This window comes from Pongo abelii, chromosome 10 (assembly GCF_028885655.2).
Source record: "Pongo abelii isolate AG06213 chromosome 10, NHGRI_mPonAbe1-v2.0_pri, whole genome shotgun sequence".
NCBI classification, from domain to species: Eukaryota; Metazoa; Chordata; class Mammalia; order Primates; family Hominidae; genus Pongo; species Pongo abelii.
The window spans coordinates 16469527-16491553 of NC_071995.2; the positions used below are offsets into that span (position 1 = coordinate 16469527).

The 22027-nt window shown below is 35.2% G+C and overlaps 1 protein-coding gene across 9 annotated transcripts in view; it reads right to left on the reverse strand.

Annotated features, from left to right (window-relative positions):
• EPS8 (EGFR pathway substrate 8, signaling adaptor) overlaps positions 1-22027 on the reverse strand; it is a 267467-nt gene that overhangs the window by 143170 nt on the left and 102270 nt on the right. Inside the window, exon 2 of one of the 9 annotated variants that reach the window (XM_063711653.1) lies at positions 20206-20349. The gene's annotated coding sequence lies outside the window, so the exon portion shown is untranslated. 9 annotated transcript variants of the gene reach the window in all.

Here is a 22027-nt window from a genome sequence, read left to right on the forward strand (position 1 = left end):
ATGTTCACTGTACTATTCAATGCACTCCAGCCTGGATTCTGGATTCTTCTACAGATCTTTTTTTAAAATTTTTTAATTAAAAGATGCAGGGGAATTAAACTTTCTCCCTTCTCCAAGACTTCTTATATAAACCATATTATCAAAATTAGCTTATGTGTTAATATGTCATATATGGTATTGTTATATCCCCTACGTTTTCTTTTGGATTTCACAATTGCCAACAGAGTGCTATAATACACTAAAAATGCCTCAAAAAACATGTTTTGATTAACTGACTAATTTTAAAAGGAACATCTATTAATTCAATTGGGAAGCTGAATAGTTTCTTGCCAAATAAATGTATATTATGCTTTGAAGGCAACAATTAGCTATACTTCCATAATTTTAATCTGATTCAACACAACTAATTTTATGCAATAAAAAAATTATAATGACCATCTACTGTATTTAATATTCATCCATTAAGAAAGATACTAGCATTGACAAATTAAACCTTTATATACTAAAAAGTCTTCAGTCTCTTAAACTTCAGTAGGAAAAACGGAATTCCAATTGTGTTTTCATTATAAAATTATGGTTACAGATAGACCATATGTTAGGTCACAAAACAAGTCTTTAAACATTCAGAAAACTTGAAATAGTATCAAGCATCTTCCCTGACCACAAAGGAATAAAACTAGAAATCAATAACAAGAGAAATTTTGGAAAATATACTAGTACAAGGAAATTAAACAATACGCTCACGAATGACCACTGGGTAAATGAAGAAACTAAGAAGGAAATTGAAGAATTTCTTGAAACAAATGATAATGGAAACACAACATACCAAAACCTATGTAAAACAGCAAAAGCAGTACTAACAGGAAAGTTTACAGCTATAAGTGCCTACATCAAAAAAGAAGAAAAACTTCAAATAACCCAACAATGCATCTTAAAGAACTAGAAAAGCAAGAGCAAACCAAACCCAAAATTCATAGAAAAAAGGAAACGATAAAGATCAGAGCAGAAATAAGAGAAATTAAAAAGAAGAAAATACAAAAAAAAATCAATGAAACTAGAAGTTGGTTTTCTGAACAAAGTTGATGAACCTTTAGCCATACTAAGAAAGAAAGAAAGAAACATCTAAGTAAATAAAATCAGAGATGAAAAAGTAGACATTACAGCTGATACCACAGAAATTCAAAGGATCATTAGTGGCTACTATGAGCAACTATATGCCAATAAACTGGAAAATCTAGAAGAAATGGACAAATTCCTAGACACACACAACCTACTAAGATTGAACTAACCTGAACAGACCAAAAATAAGTAATAAAATTGAAGGTGTAATAAAAAATCTTCCAGTAGAATAAAAGCCCAAGACCCAATGGCTTCACTGCTAAATTCTACAAACATTTAAAGAAGAATTAATATGAATCCTACTCAAACTATTCTGAAAACGTAGAGGAGAGGGGAATACTTCCAAACTCATTCTATAAGCCCAGTATTACCCTGATAACAGAACCAAAGACATACCAAAAAGGGAAACTATGAGCCAATATCTCCAATAAATATTGATGCACAAATCCTCAAAAAAATACCAGCAAACCAAATTCAACAATACCTTTAAAAGATCATTCATCATAACCAGGTGGGATAAATCCCACCAATACAAGAATGGTTCAACATAAACAAATCCATCAATGTGATACATCCTATCAACAAAATGAAGGACAAAAACCATATAATCATATCAATTGATGCCAAAAATGCATTTGATTAAATTTAACATCCCTTCATGATAAAAACCCTCAAAAAGCTGGGAACAGAAAGAACATACCTTAACATAATAAAAGCCATATATGACAGTCCCACAACTAGTATCATATCAATTGATGCCGAAAATGCATTTGATTAAATTTAACATCCCTTCATGATAAAAACCCTCAAAAAGCTGGGAACAGAAAGAACATACCTTAACATAATAAAAGCCATATATGACAGTCCCACAACTAGTATCATATTGAATGGGGAAAACAAGAAAGCCTTTCCTCTAAGATCTGGCACACAAGAAGTATGCCCACTTTCACCATTATTATTCAACGTAGTACTCCTAGCTAGAGCAATCAGACAAGAGAAAGAAAGAAAGGGCATCCAAATTGGAAAAGAAAAACCCAAATTATACTTGTCTGCAGATGATATGATCTTATATTTGGAAAAACCTAAAGACACCACATCAAAACTATTAATAAATTCATTAAAGTTGCAGTATATATAATCAAATTACAAAAATCAGTAGCATTTCTATATGCCAACAGACAACAATCTGAAAAAGAAAAAAAAAAAGTAATCCCATTTACAACAGCCACACATAAAATTAAATACCTAGGAATTAACCAAAGAAGTGAAGAATCTCTATCATGAAAACTATAAAACACTGATGAAAGCAATTGAAGAAGACACCAAAAAATGGAAAATATTCTATGTTCATGGATTGAAAGAATCAATATTGTTAAAATTTCCATACTTCCCAAAGCAATCTACAGATTCAATGAAATCCCTGTCAAAATACCCATGACATTCTTCACAGAAATAGAAAAAACAATCCTAAAATTTATATGGACCCACAAAAGACCCAGTATACCCAAAGCTATCCTAATCAAAAAGAACAAAACTGGAAGAATCACATTACCTGATTTCAAATTATACTATAGAGCTATAGTAACCAAAAAGGCATGGAACTGGAATAAAAATAGACACATAGACCAATAGAACAGAATAGAGAACCCAGAAACAAATCCACACATCTACAGTCGACTCATTTTCAACAAAGGTGCCAAGAACATACACTGGGGAAAAGACAGACTCTTCAATAAATAGTGTTGGGGAAACTGGATATCCACATCCAGAAGAAGGAAACTAGACCCCTATCTCTTGCCACATCCAAAAATCAAAGCTAAATAGATTAAAGACTTCAATCCAAGACCTCAAACTATGAAACTACTACAAGAAAACATTGGGGAAACTCTCCAGGACATTGATCTAGATGAAAATTTCAATACCTCACAAGAACAGGCAACCAAAACAAAAAGGGACAAATGTGGTACTTACACACAATGGAGTACTATTCATAAAATGAATCCTGTAAACTGTAAAACCAACAGGCCTTTGAAGAACTTTTCTCTCTCTAAATCTATGACTATACAGCCTAAAGATCTTATTTTCAGGGCTTGATGAAACTTCAACCAGATAAAGTAATAACTGAACCTCTGAAGCCAGAAATTATACTTTACCAATTTAACTCTTTTCAGTCAATAACTATGTCTGACGTCAGCAATTCTGAGGTGCTAGATCTTAGGGAAAGGGAAAGGTTCAGCTAAGACAATTTAAGTAAAACCTTGACCTCTTCTTCCTTTAAGCTCTCATCTTGAGGTAAGAACATCAGGTCTCATACCTTCTGGGGAATGAAGATCTAATACAAGTAATTCAATAAAAAACAAGTAGTATCTACAACCATTATAACTAAACATTATCAATGTCAAGTACAATATCACTCTCCAAAAACAGAAGACCATTAATCATTTTCCATTGAATTATTTTATATTGAAAGTCAGAATTTTTCTATAAACTGAGATTAATCCTTGTTTAATGATATCTATCAGGTTATAATTGACCTTAGAAGCCATTGAAGTTATGAGGTCATAGCCAACTTAGAATTCCCAGAGAAATCCAAAGAAAAAGGAGTAGAACCAATTTTCAGCATTTTAAAGCTTTTTCAGTTTGCAAATCGAAACTCACATCAGACAGACTTTAACAAAAGAACCTGAAAAAAGTACCTAAATGAAACAAAACAAGCCTTTATCCCAAAGAATAATGCCTAGTAATGATTCCTTCACTTTATAAGTTATTTGAATATAATAAACTGTAGACTACAAGTAAAAGTCTCCTGTATAAATACTACCAAGGGGCATAGGTGCACAATTCCATACTTGTATTTCTACCCATATCAACTGGTGACTTTTACATGCTACTCCAACAGATCTTACAGCAATCAGATGTTAAAGAGTTTGAAAAATAGTCCGTTGCTGAGCGCAAAAATAAATAAATACAGGAAAAAAACAACAACAGATGCATCCAAAAAGAGAGAACAAAGGATCAAGAAACTGTACCCTTCAGTAGCTTTCAATGAGAAAAAAAAATTGTAATTATTAAAACAAAATGAGATACTTAAATTATTGGGGCTACAGAAGAACTAAATAAAAAATGGCCAACAGAAACTGGAGAAAGATTTCTTCAGAAAAGTAAACTGTAGTAAATTAGTGTTACAAAGAAGTGATTTTCAAAATGTCTACAGGGACTTAAAGGAATTACAAAAGTCTTGTAAAAGGCAACAGTATTTTGGTTTTTGACACATATCTACATTTGGAGAAAAGTGTTTTTTTGTTTTTTTTTTTGAGACGGAGTCTTGCTCTGTCACCCAGGCTGGAGTACAGTGGCACAATCTCCGCTCACTGCAAACTCTGCCTCCCGGGTTCAAGCAATTCTCCTGCCTCAGCCTCCTGAGTAGCTGGGATTACAGGCGCCTGCCACCACAGCCAGCTAATGTTTTTGTATTTTTAGTAGAGACGGGGTTTCACCATGTTGGTCAGGCTGGTCTCAAACTCCTGACCTGATGATCCGCCTTCCTCGGCCTCCCAAAGTGCTGGGATGATAGGCGTGAGCCACCTGCACCCAGCCTAAAAGTTTTAACAGAGGAAAAAAATACTCTTCAGTAGTTTGTTTCAGTGTTTAAAAAAAAGAAAAAAAGAAAGGAAGTTTTGGCCTGGTGCAGTGGCTCACACCTGTAATCCCAGCACTTTGGGAGGCCGAGGCGGGTGGATCACCTGAGGTCAGGAGTTTCAGACCATCCTTGCCAACATGGTGAAACCCCATCTCTACTAAAAAATACAAAAAAAATACAAATAAAAAATAGCTGGGCCTGGTGGTGGGTACCTGTAGTCCCAGCTACTTGGGAGGCTAAGGCAGGAGAATCACTTGAACCCGGGAGGCAAAGGTTGCAATGAGCTGAGCCGAGATTGCGACACTGCACTCCAGCCTGGTGACACAGCGAGACTCCATCTCAAAAAAAAAAAAAAAAAATACAAAATATTAGCTGGACATGGTGGGGAGCACCTGTAATCCCAGCTGCTTGGGAGGCTGAGGCAGGAGAATTGCCTGAACCTGGGAGGCAGAGGTTTCAGTGAGCAGAGATCGTGCCATTGCACTCCAGCCTGGGCAACAAGAGCGAAACTCTGTCTCCAAAAAAAAAAAAAAAAAAAGGAAAGTTTTAAGAAAAAAAGAATATAATAATGACCATGAGACCCTTATCCGAGTTAAAGCTAAATGAAATTGATTTTCATCCAGGCTTAAGTATATAAAGTAAGACTCTATGGGGTCATTCAAACATATGTCTAACTCGATTCTTTGAAATAAGCCAAAATCACTCAGTCATTACTACCAAAAGGAATTAGTCTAAATACTATAAGTATCCATAACTACATTTGCTCTATCTTTAAACAGCAGGTCTCACATTTTAAGATTCTCAGATTTATGCTTTTCACAAATTCCACAAGCCAGTCAAATAGCAATCTCTGATGTTTAAATATATATATATATGATGGCAATGATGATGGTGGTGGTGATAATGATGATGGAGACAAACAATGACAGCAACTGACAATGTGTGTGGGCCTGGCAAATAGCACCTAAGAACAAGAGATTGCATGACTACTTCTAATATTCTACTCAAAAAATGACTGTATGGTGAAGGAAATCTAAAGAATATTGTTCAAAATATATCAATGTTAATAAGAAGTTTACAAATTGGAAGGTAAATGAAATATGGACAGAACCACAGAGTTCATCCCTACCAGTTTCACAAATTATTTCTACAGAAGCGGACTCGTTCTACTAAGGTCTAGTAACTACTGTTCACCAGTGGAATTTTATGCAGAAAAATGTTTCTGCTATGAAATGTTTTATCTTGAAGCTTTCTATTCTAAAGCCACAACAGGCTGCACACAGAACAAAGCCGTTAAATGACACAGTGGCATAAAATGAAACTCTCCTCTAGGAACACCCTACTAAATGGAACACAGGAAGTTAACAGTATCAGGTCAGTCTTAGGCCATAAAGAAGTACTTTATTACCCTCATTGTTACTCTATTTTCCAAAACAGTGAACTAAATGCCCTATTTTTCCAATACATTAAAAAAGGTTTATATTCACCCACCTCTCTCAACACTAAATATTTGTTTCAAACTGAGATATGTCTTCTTCTCTGCTAAACATGGTTGTTAGAATAAGGAAATTGAAATGGTTGGTGGCAACAGCTCTCCTTCCAGGAATACCTGTCAAAATACTCATTTGTCAGTTTTAAACTGTCTGGAAATCTGTTTTCCCAACGGGATTTTGCAAAGCAAAAACATTTTAAGTGGAAAAATATATTACAAAATTGTCTTTCCCCAGAGAATAAAATAGATATTTTTGGTTGTTATTTTACAAATAAAGTTTTCCATTCAATTTAGAATAATGTAAAGAAATGTTAAGTATTACCTTAGAAAATGGAATTATGCTTTTCTTCCATTGCAGTTAAGAATTAACCTAAGTAAAAACCAAAGACTTACAGAATATTAGAGCTGGAAGAAATCTGGGAGATATCCAATTTTTAAAAAACTGTTCTGGCTTATACAGTTAACTACTGAATAATAATAAAAGGAGGGAAATGAGATTTAAGAATTTTAAGGCTGGGCACGGTGGCTCACGTTTGTAATCCCAGCACTGTGGGAGGCCAAGGTGGGTAGATCATGAGGTCAGGAGTTCAAGACCAGCCTGGCCGATATGGTGAAACTCTTTCTCTACTAAAAATACAAAAATTAGCCGGGCGTGGTGGTGGGCACCTGTAATCCCAGCTACTCGAGAGGCTGAGGCAGGAGAGTCACTTGAAACCAAGAGGCAGAGGTTGCAGTGAGCTGAGATTATGCCACTGCACTCTAGCCTGGGTGACAGAGCAAGACTCCGTCTCAAAAAAAAAAAAAAAAAAAGAATTTTAAGAGCAGAGGTAGTGAGATACATTTCCCAACAAATTACCCTAAGTTGGGTGTGTAGTATTTACTAAATATTAATTAATGAGAACATCACGTTAGGAGTTGGGTTCTTGACACATTAAGTCACAGAATTTTCAGAAGCCAGTTTTTTTGAAGGGAGAAAATAGGAGTTTTTTCAATATTACTCTCAAGCAAAATAATCTCCCTCCAACATAGTAGGGATTCGGCAATCCACATGCATCTACACAGGGAAAAACTTTTTTTCCTATCCCAAATAGGTGGATGGCTAACATTAAACAATATTGACATATATGAAGTCATCTTAAGACTAATATCAGGGAAAACATGATACAGTACTAAGAAAAGACAAAAGCAGAGGTCTGGCACTCTGCAGACTCTCCAGGTTTACACACCTTTTGATTCAAAAAGAAACAAAACCATTTCTTATATATTATTTTAATCAGACTACACTTTCAACATTTTACAGATGAAATTATAATCACCTGAGCTTTTAAAAAATAAAAATTAGGCACAAATACACTTATTCATAATTGCACTGGCAAACAGTTCTTATCAGATATTTAAATCTTTGTGAAGAGACAGCCCCATTCTTTTCCCATATGCCCCCAAGTCAAGCCAAATCTCTCTCCCTGTCACCCATAAAATCTCACTTTATGTTCCATTAACCAGGATCACATGAACTAACCTGAAAGAAAAAAAACAGGAGTTCTCTGTCTATAGAATAATATTGGCAAAATAAATCGACATATGCTTAACCAAAAGCACACAAAAAATAAGAGATACAATCAGGCAAATATTATATGTCATTCTTTCATTATTAACACAAAATTGTAATTCTACTTTTGCCAATTTTATCAAGACTCTCAAAATAAATGCCACACTTGATATATACATACAACAAGAATAAGAAAAAATAAATGAAAAATGCATTTTCAAGGATATATTAAAGAAAATCACTCAGAGTTTTATGAAAAATAAGCAAATTAGCATTACAGTTATTACTCAACTTCAGAAAAATTACACAAATATAAGATGCTCTTGTTGGCAAATATTAAGATAAAACATTTTCATGGAAATATCTTAAGTATATCTGGAAAGCAAAACATTTAAGATGTTAAGATATAAGATGTATTTATGATTTAAAATAATCTCTACATAATTATTCTGCACATCAAGAGAATATTCAAGACTCTATTGAATTTCTCCCCAAACAATGAACATCTCTATATAGTAACTCTATTTTCAGTCTTTTGTCTAACACTAGCATTCATGAGAATCTGATCACAGAGCAAAATAAATTGGACACAGTACAAAAATTTCCTGAACTTTCTGACCAAAGTCACGTTTTATTATTTCTCAGATGTATTCTGCAGTTATGCTGATTTTATTCTTAGCAGTTGAATAATACCCAAAATTGTGTTCCAGTGTCACAATTATTTGTAATTTTCATGTTTTTTTTAACTGGGTTTTTTTTTTCTTTTTTGAGACTAGGGTCTCGCTCTTTCACCCATGCTGCAGTGTACTGGCATAATCTTGGCTCACTGCAGCCTCAAACTCCCAGGCTCAAGTAATCCTCTCATATCAGCCTCCCAAGTAGCCGGGACTACAGGCACATGCCACCATGGCTAATTTCTGTATTTTTTGTAGAGATAGGGTTTCATCATGTTTCCCACATTGGCCTCAAACTCCTGGACTCAAGTGATCCACCCACCCATGACTTAAGGATCACTTGAGCCCAGGAGCTCGAGGCTGCAGTGAGCTATGATCACACCACTGCACTCCAGCCTGCATGACAGAGCGAGACCCTGTCTCAAAAAAAAAAAAAAAAAAAAAGAAGAAAGGAAGGGAAAAAATAACATTATTCATACTATTAAAAATATTTATAATTACAGTAGGATTTGGTAAAAACAATGTGCTAAAGCGTGGTTTTCTAGGCCCTTTTGGGTTTAGTTCATGAAATATCAAAAAGATCTCACTGTCTTACTCATAATACAAAAATCTTGAAAATTGTGCTCTAATGAGGGGAAAGGACAGAAAAGAGTGAGACTGAAAAATATCATCTTTGTTGGCTTTTTATTCTAAGAGCTCAGTTTCTTTGTGGAAAAAGTTATAATACTTTAAAACAATGGTTTACTTATTAAATCTGTGAGATGTTAAAGAACATAATCATAGCCCACATTTCAAAGAATGGGAACTTGAAAAACAGGCATGTTTGCCAGAAGGGTTTATCCTAAATAACAGAGTACATTCTGATTGTCACCATGATTAAGCTTTTTCAGAATATTTCAATTTAGGCTCAGTAAAAACTGTGGTCAGTATTTTTTTCCTTTTCATATTGAGAGTTGGGATGTTACTGGCACAAATCTCATGAAAAATGCAAGACAAAAATTCATTTATTTCATCATTTAACCAATACACATTGAGCTTCTATCACACAAAAGCACCACTCCAGGCTTTGAGGCCTGTCCAAAAGTAAAAATCAGATATAGAGCCTACCTTAGAGAAGCTTGATACCTGGTATCAGGTAACACACATGTATATAAATTACAGTTCACAAAAGAAAATAAGTGCCTAAGCGATCCTGAGGAAAAAAATATTAAGTGGGGGAGGTACCAAAGAAGGTAGATTATTCTACAATGGCAGATAAAGTAGACCTTAACTGATGGATTCGATTTGTATATAGAGATAAATTAAAAAGTTATTCCAAGTACAGACAAGAGGGACACTGAAGCACAGACTGGGAAAACTGAAGTATACAGATGAAAGTGTATAGTACCTCACTTTGGCTAATGAGTAATTTATAGGAAAGGCGGTAGTGAGGCTAAAATTAAAGAAACTCACCAGGTTGTGAAAAGCCTGAAAAGGAAACCTTTGTTAGCAGTTTTTAAAGCAATGGACTGACATCATCTGAATTCAGCTTTAGCAAGACTGATCTGAAAGTAGTAATTAACATGAATTGAAGTAGGACAGAGGCAGATACAGAGACATTCAGGAGGGAATAGTTTAAGAAAACGGTCATATAGCCTTGAAACAGTGAAAAACTGAACAGAAGGGGCAAAGGCGAGGGTTAACTTTAATGTGAAAGCAGCAGAATTTGGCAGTCAGTTGCATATGGCAGGTAAAGGAGAAGGGAGGGTCATGGATGTGTTCTTCTAATGGGCTAGAAATTCTCCCTAGGATTGCACTGCACTCCAGCCTGGGTGACAGAACAAGACTGTCTCTTAAAAAAAAAAAGAAAAGAAAAAGAAAATAAATTCTCCCTAGAACTGAACTATTTTTGTGGCTAACTCATTACAAAGAATTCTTTGTGGCAGTATTGAGAGCTAATTTCAATACAAAAGAAAGGGGAAGGCCGGGCGCGGTGGCTCACGCCTGTAATCCCAGCACTTTGGGAGGCCGAGGTGGGCGGATCACGAGGTCAGGAGATCGAGACCATCCTGGCTAACGTGGTGAAACCCCGTCTCTACTAAAAATACAAAAATTAGCTGGGCGTGGTGGCGGGTGCCTGTAGTCCCAGCTACTCAGGAGGCTGAGGCAGGAGAATGGCGTGAACCCGGGAGGCGGAGCTTGCAGTGAGCCGAGATTGCGCCACTGCACTCCAGCCTGGGGGTCAGAGCGAGACTCTGTCTCAAAATAAAAAAAAAAAAAAGAAAGGGGAAAAACTATTTTGCGTAATGATTAAATTACACAATGAACTCAAATGAGATTATCATAAAGAAGTTATCCCATATTTCGTTCATTCTTTCTTCCTCTTTTTTTTAAAGCTTTAGAAATGAATTAGAGAAAACATGGCTGGAAGTCACCCAAGTGACAAAGAAAACACAAAACTCAAGTGTCATCTGATCATAACTTTCCTTTTGAACTCCAGGCATTAAGCCACTGAATATAAGACTAAGCTTTATCTAAACACAAAGTGCAAACTATAAGAGACGGAAAATTTGAATGGTATTGTAAACAAACTGCATCTGTCTCACAATTTTACCTTCAGATGTGCTAGGAAAGAAAGCAGGTTAAATGGTCAAATAGTGAATGAATGAATTATGCTCAGTTTTTCTATCATAGTTTGTTTATATGTAGATCAGGGACTGGAATCTCACTAGCACCAAAAACCATTTTAACCATTCATTCATTGAACAAATATTAAAACAAAAACTGAGTACATACTGTGCACCCATCATTGTGCTAAGGGACAAGAGACAAAAGACTATTCGGACACATTCCTTACTTCCAAGTGCTCACAGACTGGTTAGAAAGAAACACAAGTAAAATAACCCATAAGCAACATAGCAACTACTTTAAAGTAAGTATGAGATTCTATAACTTGGGCAAAAAGAATCGACGACAAGTTTTTTTCTAGGAAAGTGATCTTTAGACTGAATCTAAAATAAGTAGTTTGCCATATGATGAGGTTGACAAAGAGGAAACTCCAGGCAGAGGGAACAGTATATGCAAATTTATGGAAGAGTGAAGCTATGTGTGTCCGGGGAATTGCAATTATTATGGCATGTGTGGAGTAGAAGAGCAAAAAAAATCTGGCTGGAAAGGGACTCCTTCACAGAGTCTCTTCATTTGTACCACCCTAATGAGCATATGGGGAACCACTGAAGAATTTTAAGCAAGGTAGTTAACATGATTAGCAGTGAGAGACGGAAGAGGAGAGTGCTCTATCAGCCATTTGCAAATAAGAATCAAAAAGATTTGATGACCGATCACATAAAGGTGGGGCAGAAAGATTCGTAACAAAAAGAGTCCAGAAAAAATTCAGATTTCTAAGGTTGTCATTTGGATAAAAGTCACTCCAAGTAGAGAGACAGAAAGAGACGAGGGGGCCAGAGTAAAAGCAAGAAATTAATTTTGGGAAATGTGAAGTCTGAGGGGCCCGTGTGATATTCAGGTTCAGTCATAAATAGACTTAGAGCTCCCAAGAGAGGCATCAGCTGAAGAACTGAGAGTAACTGTTCTAAACGAAACATTGAGGTTCCCTAGAAAGAGAATGAAACTTACGCTGTAACATGAAATGAGATGAGGGCTAAGAAAATAATTCCGGAAAATCCAGAAACTTTTCAACTTGTGAATGTTCTGAGAATACACAAAACCATGAACTGAGGCACAAAAAAAAAAAAAAAAAAAAAAAAAGCATTGGCTCTCACTGCTGCCAACAGATGGTGCTAGAACTTACTTGAGAGTTTCACTTCGGAAGAATTTCGGATACCTATTCCATCCCAAGTAGCAGAGCTTCTGAATAACATCTAAGTGTAGATGGGCAACAAAGCAGAGGTAGACGTTAACCAAGAAAGAACAGCACCACCACAGGAGCCAAAGGAAGAGAATATTCTGTTTATTTAAAAGAAGGCAAAAATCATTACAAACATACATTCATTCAGCAAATAGACAGGTCTACAAAGTACCAGAAACCCTAAATGGTAAAAATTCATAGTGAATGAGACACAGTTTATGTTCTCAAAGAGTTTACAGGTAAATGCTACAGCAAAATCAAGTAAAAACTAAACATTTTCCTTTTGGTTTAGCTTTTAGAAGATGGCAGATGACCTACAGACATAAGCTCAGCGTCAGACCACAGTGGGCTCGCTGATGTAAGAGAGGTGAAGAGGAAACCATAGACATTAAGCTTCTCTTCAAGAATCTTACGTGGAAACAAGACAGAAATAAGGCAGTAGCAAAAGGATGTTAAGAGACTATGTTCCATATATGCAGAATACCTCACCAAGATACACCTGAACTCCAAGAGCTTACTATATACACACTTGGACATAGGTACATATGAGAGAGAAGAATCACATTTTAAACTGACTCCATAATACATTTTGCAATAGACGCCTGAATTATTAAAATTACATTCTAATGTTATTAATTGTGATTATTAATGATTCTCTTACTATACTCTGGTTTAAGTCAAGTTGAAAATTAGAAGGCAATCATGAAGCCACAAAATTTCAATCATCCTCAGAAGAAGAAGGAAATGAATGGGGATACCCTGGTATTAAACATATGCATGGGACCAAATTATGTGTTAAAGGGAGATAGATACATGAAATATTTTAGAACTGGGTTTATTAGCCCCTTCAAGAGACAATGGAGAGAGATTTAAGAAAAAAAAAAAGCATTGGGGATAAAAAGAAAGACATGATGCAGTAGAAGCAAGTAAGTGTTCTAAGTACAAGTACTTATTAGAAAGAATAATGTGATATTAACAAGTCTAGCTGACATAGTCTGCATCAGTTTTATCATTCCAGCAAATAATCTCAGGACAACATTATTCTGACAGCATATGACAGGAATCAAATGCATATCATAGGAAGAAGAAAGAAGTTCCTATCTGTGTCTACTAAACAGAGTGACAAGGTGGCAATCAGGGAAGTCAATGTCTGACCAAACAAAAGTAATTCACATTGGTAACTATAATTCTCTCTCATTTTTGCAGTAGCAATTTGTAAAATTTATAATAAAGGCTAGAAATCTTTTGTGACTTTAATAAACATAATCAATTTCATGCATTCATAAATATTTGTTAAAATTTCTTTAACAGTCTCATCTTCTTTGGATAGTTGAGCAACTGTCACCAGAAGTGTACAAACTAATTTACTGCAGAAAAGCAGGAAAATGATTCCACCATCTTTTACCAATATATTCAAATACTACCTTTGAAAAAAATTCTTCAAAAATAACTAATTTTTATAGTGTCATCAATTTAAAAAAAAAAGATTCTCTGGTAATGGTTTGCCTGAGCCACGAATAAGAAGGAATAACCAAAATGAGGAACTAATGAATTTTTTCTTTTGGAAAAGAGGTGCCTGTATGCTACACCTCTTTTACAGATTTGGTAAAACTGCAGAAATGAATTTATATATCTACCCCCCTCCTTCACCCCACCCCCCCTCCAACTTGCATACAGGCCTAGTGTTATTTAAGCAAACAGTAAACAGCTATTACTCTTCAGTTAGGTAGACAGAACTTGGAAAATTATTAGATCACAAGGTTGCCACAGGGACGCCAACCATCTGTCTAGTAAGTGTGAATGACTTCTTCCTTCCTGTGATCCTGTATTCTACAATGCTCAATAGGCAAGGTAAGGGAAAGTTTACAGGTTTGTTTTATATATATATAATTTTTATATATATAAATATATATTTAATAGATATTTATATATATATTTAATATATATTAATATATATTAATTATATATATTTATATATATTAAATCTATATATATATTTTATATATATATATATATATAAAATAGTGACCAAAATATTTGGTCCAAATTACCAAGAGGGTGGGAAAACTCAGGGACTTTTCTTCTTCCACAGCCAACAAAGTAATCAATGATTTGACAAATATTTATCTAAAGCCTTCTTTGTGCACAGAAATCTTTTTTTTAGTTCAGTGTATAATGGCCCAATCCATGCATACTGACTTAGTATTTAAAAGCAATTCTTGACCCTGCTACCAAACAATTAAGCTCCCTGCAGTGCAAATAAGGAAGTTTTTTGAAACAGATAGTTATGAATCTTTCATTCATAGTAGCTAACTAGAAACACATGAGCCAAACCCATTGTGAGTATCATTTCAGCGGTGTGTAATTTGAGAGGTGTGTTAGAATGCGCTTGGCTCCACTAAAGAAGGAGGAGTCCACATTTTCCTTGCTTGCAAGGGAAATGCAAAAACAGTTTTGCAACGTGGCAATTCATATGGCAGTCTCAAAGTTACCCACATTCAAAATTCAAGACAATAGAATTTTCCCCATCTCTATGGCTTAACACTTTACAATCAGCCTAAGGTGTTAAATATGAATTCATTTTATGAATAATGGCTTCTTCACTCCCAAAAGTTTGCAGGAAAAAATACTGAATACTGTATATAAAAATGACACAAACCACACTTGTCTGGTCTGATCTTAAATTGACCTTAATAGTTTAAAATCTTTCAAAGGGAGTACTGGTATACTGTAACTTTCCCCAAAGCTCATAAACAGCCAATGTTCCTTTGTGGAATCATTGTAAAATACATGTAATTTGGAAATAGACTTATTTTATAAATCCACAGTACCAGTATATGTAGAAAAACAATACAAAATGTGAATATCATTACATTTGAATCGGAAAAAATGTGAATCTATATTAAGGAAAGAGGGGGAGAAAAGCCAAAAAGATTATCCTTTATTTTCCAGATTTTTGAGCCCTTACCTAGAACCTGATGCTTCTGTTAAGTTTTTATGCTTCTTTTCATTTAGGCGTCTAACATCACGCAGTCCACAAGGATAAGAATGTTGTCTATCTTGTCAATTAGAGTATACTCATTATTTAGTACTAGCACTTAATAGGCACTTATTTAATATTTATTTATTGACAGATAAATTTCATTAACTGAAACAAAATTATTTTCTATTAGATAAAGTTGTATATTCCAGGACTATTAGATCAAGAAACTAGATTGGGTTACATTAAGCCAATGGGCCTGCTAATGATTTAGCAAAATTCCTGTCTCATATAGGCGTATCACAAGAAAGAACACTGGAAAACGCTGAAATGAATCAAACCAGATCTGACACCACTACAACAAACAAAACTCACCTTCACATACAAAGGACAGTTCCATATGTATTTTATTAAATATTCAATATAAATTTGTGTACATATTTCTCTCCAACAATTTTTCTTTTAAAAGAAATTTTTGCCCAAGTATTCTCCTTTCCAGTGATTGGTATGGTTGATATCAGTAACAGAAATAGCAAGAATAATTAGAAAGGGAGGAAGAAGCAGCTGAAATGATCATAGCTAGAAGCTTTTAAATGTAATTTTGGGGGGAAATAATACACCTCTGGCTGAACTAGTTTATCTAGCCTTAAAAGTTAAGCCATGTTCTCAAGTCAGTCCCTGCAAAGAAGCAATCCAGTACTCTTTTGGAAGAGAGAAAAAACCAGCTGGCTTAGGTGAGTGATCTACTCTAAAAACCTTCCCCTCAAGTTCACATGCACACTCTCAGGAACTAACACAGACCTAGATTAGCCTCTATGCATCAGCAAGCATTTGTTACACCTAATACCCAAAACCCAACTGATGTCCACATTAGCCCAATAACGTCAATGTTAGCTAGAAATGTCTGGCTCAATCTCGCAAGAATAGGAATTTCCACGTTCAGAACTCAGTCTTTTATTTTGCAGTTATTTATTGAATACTTATTTAATATACACTTAAATCAAATAATATATTGTTCCTTACAGCATATAATCAAAGTTCCCTAGATGTAGCTCATGAAGAGCACAGTGTTAGTAAAAATGGCTTATGGGTTCTTGAGAAATTTTAGCGTTTCCCCTTTTGCTACCACCAAACTTCCTATATCAGATTCTACCACCACTTATTTTCCCAATCATTTTACCACTTTATCTATTAGTTTGGAATCTTATTGAAAATTTCATATTTCCCAATAACAATAGTTTGATTTTATCAATGCCTTTGAAAACCATAAACATAACACAAAATGTAATTGGTAGCCATTGGATTAAATTATCCCATATTTTTAGGTCTTTTATCCTGTAGTCCAATGAGAGCTGATAAAATCATTCTTCAACTATTCCACTAACTGCCTGGCAGAGAGAAAAGATGAAAACAGCTAGAGATAACAGATATAGATGGAGAAAGGACATTGGAGGTAAGATGAAGTTACTTTTATATCTATTTTAAGATTCTTTACAATGCCATGGAGTAGCCTATATAAAATTTTTTTACATTATATAACTCAAGATATATTTTAATTCAAATTCTAAAATTCCCTACTGTGATAAGGGGTACTTACAAAGCAGAATGAAAAAAAAAACACACACACACACACAAAACAAAACAAAAAACCAACAGCATATGTTCTAATATATGACCAAAATCACAGTGGACCTTTCTAATCAGTATAAAAACTGAATGGTGTTAAGATGCATTCCAGTTAAAGTTAAGCACTGTTAACACATTTATTCTGGACTAGATTTCACTCTTTTCATAATGAGATTTTACTATTTCCAAAATCACTTACTTAGTACCCAAATAAGGTAAAGGCTATGAAGCCTTCAATCCCTCCTTTGTTTCAAATCCCCTAGCAGCCTAAACTTAACCTTCACTGTCATAACCACTATGAATGTCTCTTTTATTCAGACTTCTCTCTCCATGACTGAGATCTCACCAGGCAGTGAGAAAGAGTTAGAATAGTAACGGGAAAGCTATCAAAGTTATGAAAAATACACTTTTCTATTAAAGCCATCTGAGGATTGAAAAAGGGTGTCAGAAACGAGCTAAAGGAGGGGGAACAGCTGGGAGGAGGAAAAGAGTTGGGGAAGGGGGTGATGAAGGGAAGCCCACATGGTTATTTATCTGCTTCAAGAGTTGTAAAAGACTATTTTCTTGACAAGACCATGGAAAGTAGCAAGTCTTAAGATAAAGCTGAAAATGTGAAATGTGGACAAAGTTTATGGATGTTGTACTAACTGGGACTGAAACTTTTTGTTTCAACAGTTTGGGTAAAAAATGAAAAAAATTAAAATAACATAAAAAGAAATATGCTTTAAACAATTTATTCTGTAATTCTGCAAACATAGCTAACATACAAATACACAAAAAACATAGACCTTATTCCTAAATTTAAAGGAAGTTATAATTTTTCCAATTTTTCTTACATATTATTGTTCAGGCTAGGCCACCATGGGTTATTCATTTTAAAATAGAAGTGATAATACTTTAAGCAAATCTGAGAATTAACACACACAAAAATCTTTACAGGGTGATTTTCAACAATGATTAAAAACACTCTGACACACACTCTTCAGGCACACGCATTAATCCCACACCTTTGCATGCATGAGTATCATGTGAATAATGCTACAAGTATTGGACCAATGACCAGATTTTTATCACAGAAAGGATTCCATTGCTATTAAATTATTCAGAATCTAACAAGGCCCCACAAAGGAGCTAAATAAAAGAACTACTGACAAAATTAATGTTCTGTCGACTAAAAGGATCTTGATGTGTAAAAAACAAAACAAAAACACTGTAGTTTATGGTACACAGTACTTTTTTGAAAACAGACCACACAACAGAGGTTCTGAGGATACAGATAAACACTAAAACAGTAAAGACAACTCAATCTGAAGATAGGGTTTCAAAAATCCACATTCCTGGATTAAAGAATAATATTTTTAAACTCCCAAATACATATAGTTTGTTATAAAACAGTTGAAGTTTAGAAAACACACTGCAAAGAGAAATTGGAGATTATGTACACATGCATATAAACATAAACAAGCTGTTCATGCCTTCATGGGGGGAATAAAGGTAGTAAATCTACTTAAAGTTAGTGTTTCCATTTCTTCCATATATGAAAGAAACTATCAAATGCAGAGTTTGCATGCCCAGGCAGAAAATAAGTCATCAATTTACCAAGTTACTCACAAAATGAATTTCAAGAAATCCAAGCCCCCAAAAAAGAAGGCAAAACAAGATTTTAAAATGTAACAGACTTTTTTTCTCTTTCTTTCTTTCTTTTTTTTTTTTTTGAGACAGAGTTTCGCTCCTGTTGCCCAGGCTGGAGTGCAATGGCGCCATCTTGGCTCACCACAACCTCCTGCCTCCCAGGTTCAAGCAATTCTCCTGCCTCAGCCTCCCGAGTAGCTGGGATTACAGGCATGTGCCTCCAAGCCCGGCTAATTTTGTATTTTTAGTAGAGACAGGGTTTCTCCATGTTTGTCAGGCTGGCCTCGAACTCCCAAACTCAGGCGATCTGCCTGCCTTGGCTTCCCAAAATGCTGGGATTACAGGCGTGAGCCACCATGCCCAGCAAAATGTAACAGACTTTTCACTAGCGAAGCAGTTAAATGTATCTTCTATCTCCATCATCAAAAGTATATCTTTCTTTAAATTCTAAAAGAGCACTTAAAATCATCTTATTGTACATTCAGGTCTAAAATTATCATCAACTTTAAATGTCAAAATTATTGCAGAAAATTAGATAAACTGTAATCAATGTCTTCTCAAAAGAGATAGATTTCACAAATATTTTTATTTGCAGCTTTGTTTTTCCACTTCAGATACTGGAAACATTCTATTGTTGCATTAAACCAACAAATATATCAATAATATACATGTATTTCTATAATAAGGAATAACTTAATAATATTCTAATGGTGTTAACAAAAGATAATTCAACAGCCATCAATAAGGGACTTGAAAAATATTTCTCTCTCATTCAAGTACAAACTTCTCTTCCTTCTATCAATCTTTTTTCTCACAATTTTTTCTTTCTCTTTTTCTTCTCCCCTTATATTAAAAACACAATTTTTCAATTATAGAACTCTTATCTCTTATCAAGCACATAATTCATTTAACAACTTATTTTTTGTATATTCCTAAATAGTATGTTTCAGGTTCTGTTCAGAAACTGTTTACGGCTTAGAATTTTAGATAGGCTTAAACAGGACTAGATCTGGCTTCAGAGATTATTACATTCTTTTGTTGCTATGCTACTAAATGTAAGAATGGTTTGAAACAGGACCTCCAATTTCACCCAAAAACATGCAAGTTCTCTTTCTTAAATTCCATATAATCACTTGAGTATCACAGGACTGAAAAACAACACATGAATTTGTTTGCTACATAAAGAGCTACATTTAGAAGGCCATGTGACTAGAAGAGAAGATTCATGCAATTCTTAAACAGGTTTGGTATCTTTATTCTCTTCTGCTCCAATGTAATAAATACTTTATTGTATTGTTACTTACAAAAATGAAAAATAACTGCTCATTCAGTTCTTTCTAATACTCCTGTAAGCTCTGAAGGTGGGAATGTGCAGAATTGCCCACCACTCCCATCATGCCAACCTGTTCCGCACATGTCAAACATGCTCATCCTTCTACCTGGAGAGAGATGAGTGTCTCGCTTTGCCTCAAAAATTCATTCTATGAGACTCAAACATCACCTTCCCCAGTAAAGACTTTTCTGACTCCCTTGGCCACAGCGAGGCTCTCCTTTCTGCTATGTGCTGAGATACACACACACACACACACACACACACACACACACACACTTTTCATTTAACATTCCCCATGGACAACAGTACCTACTTGACATTTTCACCTCTTCGATAAGAAAACCAAGGCAGATAAGGTCTGATTCCAAAGTCCATTGTTTGTTTGTTTTTTAATATATACTTCCTTCAGCTCCACACTGTACTAAAACGGGTGTCTGGCTGCCTCCATTCTCTGAGCCTGCTGACAACAAAAGGCAGAGATCCTATCTTACTCATCTTTGTATTCCTGGTGTCTGGCACAGAACAGATACTCAACAAACACTCAATAAAAGATGAATGAATAAATAAATGAAATGTAGTAATGCTCAACTTCCTACGTGAGGAAAACTCATCCCCTTTTAAGTATTTACGTAAAAGTATGATAATAAGTGCTAATTTCATTCAGCAAGCCTTTTCTGAGTGTGTCATATGGTTGACACATATGGTCATATGTTGGCCTTAAATACCTCGGGGAACTTAACTGACTCAGTTCCCTGCCCTTGAGAAGCTTTAAATACAATGAGGGAAAGAAATAAATAACTAGCTAATGCTACCATTATTTGCTTTATTTTGTCTAATACCCCACAAATGTTTCTTTTTAAAAGAACCTCATTCTTTAAAACAACCATGTTCCATCACCACATACCTCTGGTCAGTAGGATATAGATGAGTCAACAGAAAACAAAGCTAGAAGAATCTTTGTGGAGCTTAAATACACAAACTTTTTAGCTATTCTTGTTTAGCACAGTAGTAATTTGAGCAAGTATATAACACAGTATTAAAGAAAAGAATATAATTAAGGACACCCTGGCCATCCTTGCCCTTTTTCTTTAATAAGGGCAGCACAACCAAGTGGAAAGGGCATGGATTTTGGAGTCAGGTCAGAGTTCTCATCCCAATTCTGTCCCTTTCTCCCCATGTGTGACACAAGTCGCTTTTTCTTTCTGGGCCTTATTCCCTTATCTGTAATTCTGAGATAAAGAAGCATGCCTTAAAGGGCTCTTGTAACAGTTAAAGAAGATAATGTATGTAACACCTGCCACACAAAAGGTACTATTATTATGTGAGCTGCTCCACCTGCTTCTTGAAGACTACCGGTTCTAACTTTAGCGCAACATTATAAATATTTCTAATCCTGTCTTACTCTGTTTTCTGTTGTTTATAACAGAATACCTGAAATGGGTAATTCTAAAGAAAAGGAATTTATGTCTTACAGTTACGGAGGTTAAGAAGTCCATGGTCGAGAGGCTACATCTGGTAAGAGCCTCCTTGCTGGTGGGGACGCTCCAAGAATCCCAGGACAACAGAGAACATCACAGGGCAAGGGGGCTGAGTGTGCTCATGTGCTCACTCAAGTCTCTCTTCCTTTTCTTACAAAGCCACCAGTCCCACTCCCATGATAGCCCCTTAATCCATTAATTCATGAATGGATCAATCACTTCTTAAAGGCCTCACCTCTCAACACTGCCACATAGAGGATGAAATTTCAACAAGAGTTTTGGAGGGGACAAATGTGCCAACTATAGTACACCACAATATCACTAACAAAATGTATACCAAAAGACAGGTACGTTTCACCTTTGAAAAGACAGGTTTGAACTACATGGGTCCACTTATACACAGATTTTTTTCAATAAATATATTTGGAAAAAATTTTTGGAGATTTGTGACAATTTAAAAACACTCGGGCTGGGTGTGGTGGCTCATGCCTGTAATACCAGCACTTTGGGAGGCCAGCTTGGAAGGACTGCTTGTGCCTAGGAGTTCAAAACCATCCTGGACAACACAGAGAGATCCTGTCTCTGCAAAAAATAAAAATAAAAATAAATTAGCCAGGCCTGGTGATACATGCCTATGGTTCCAGCTATTCAGAAGGA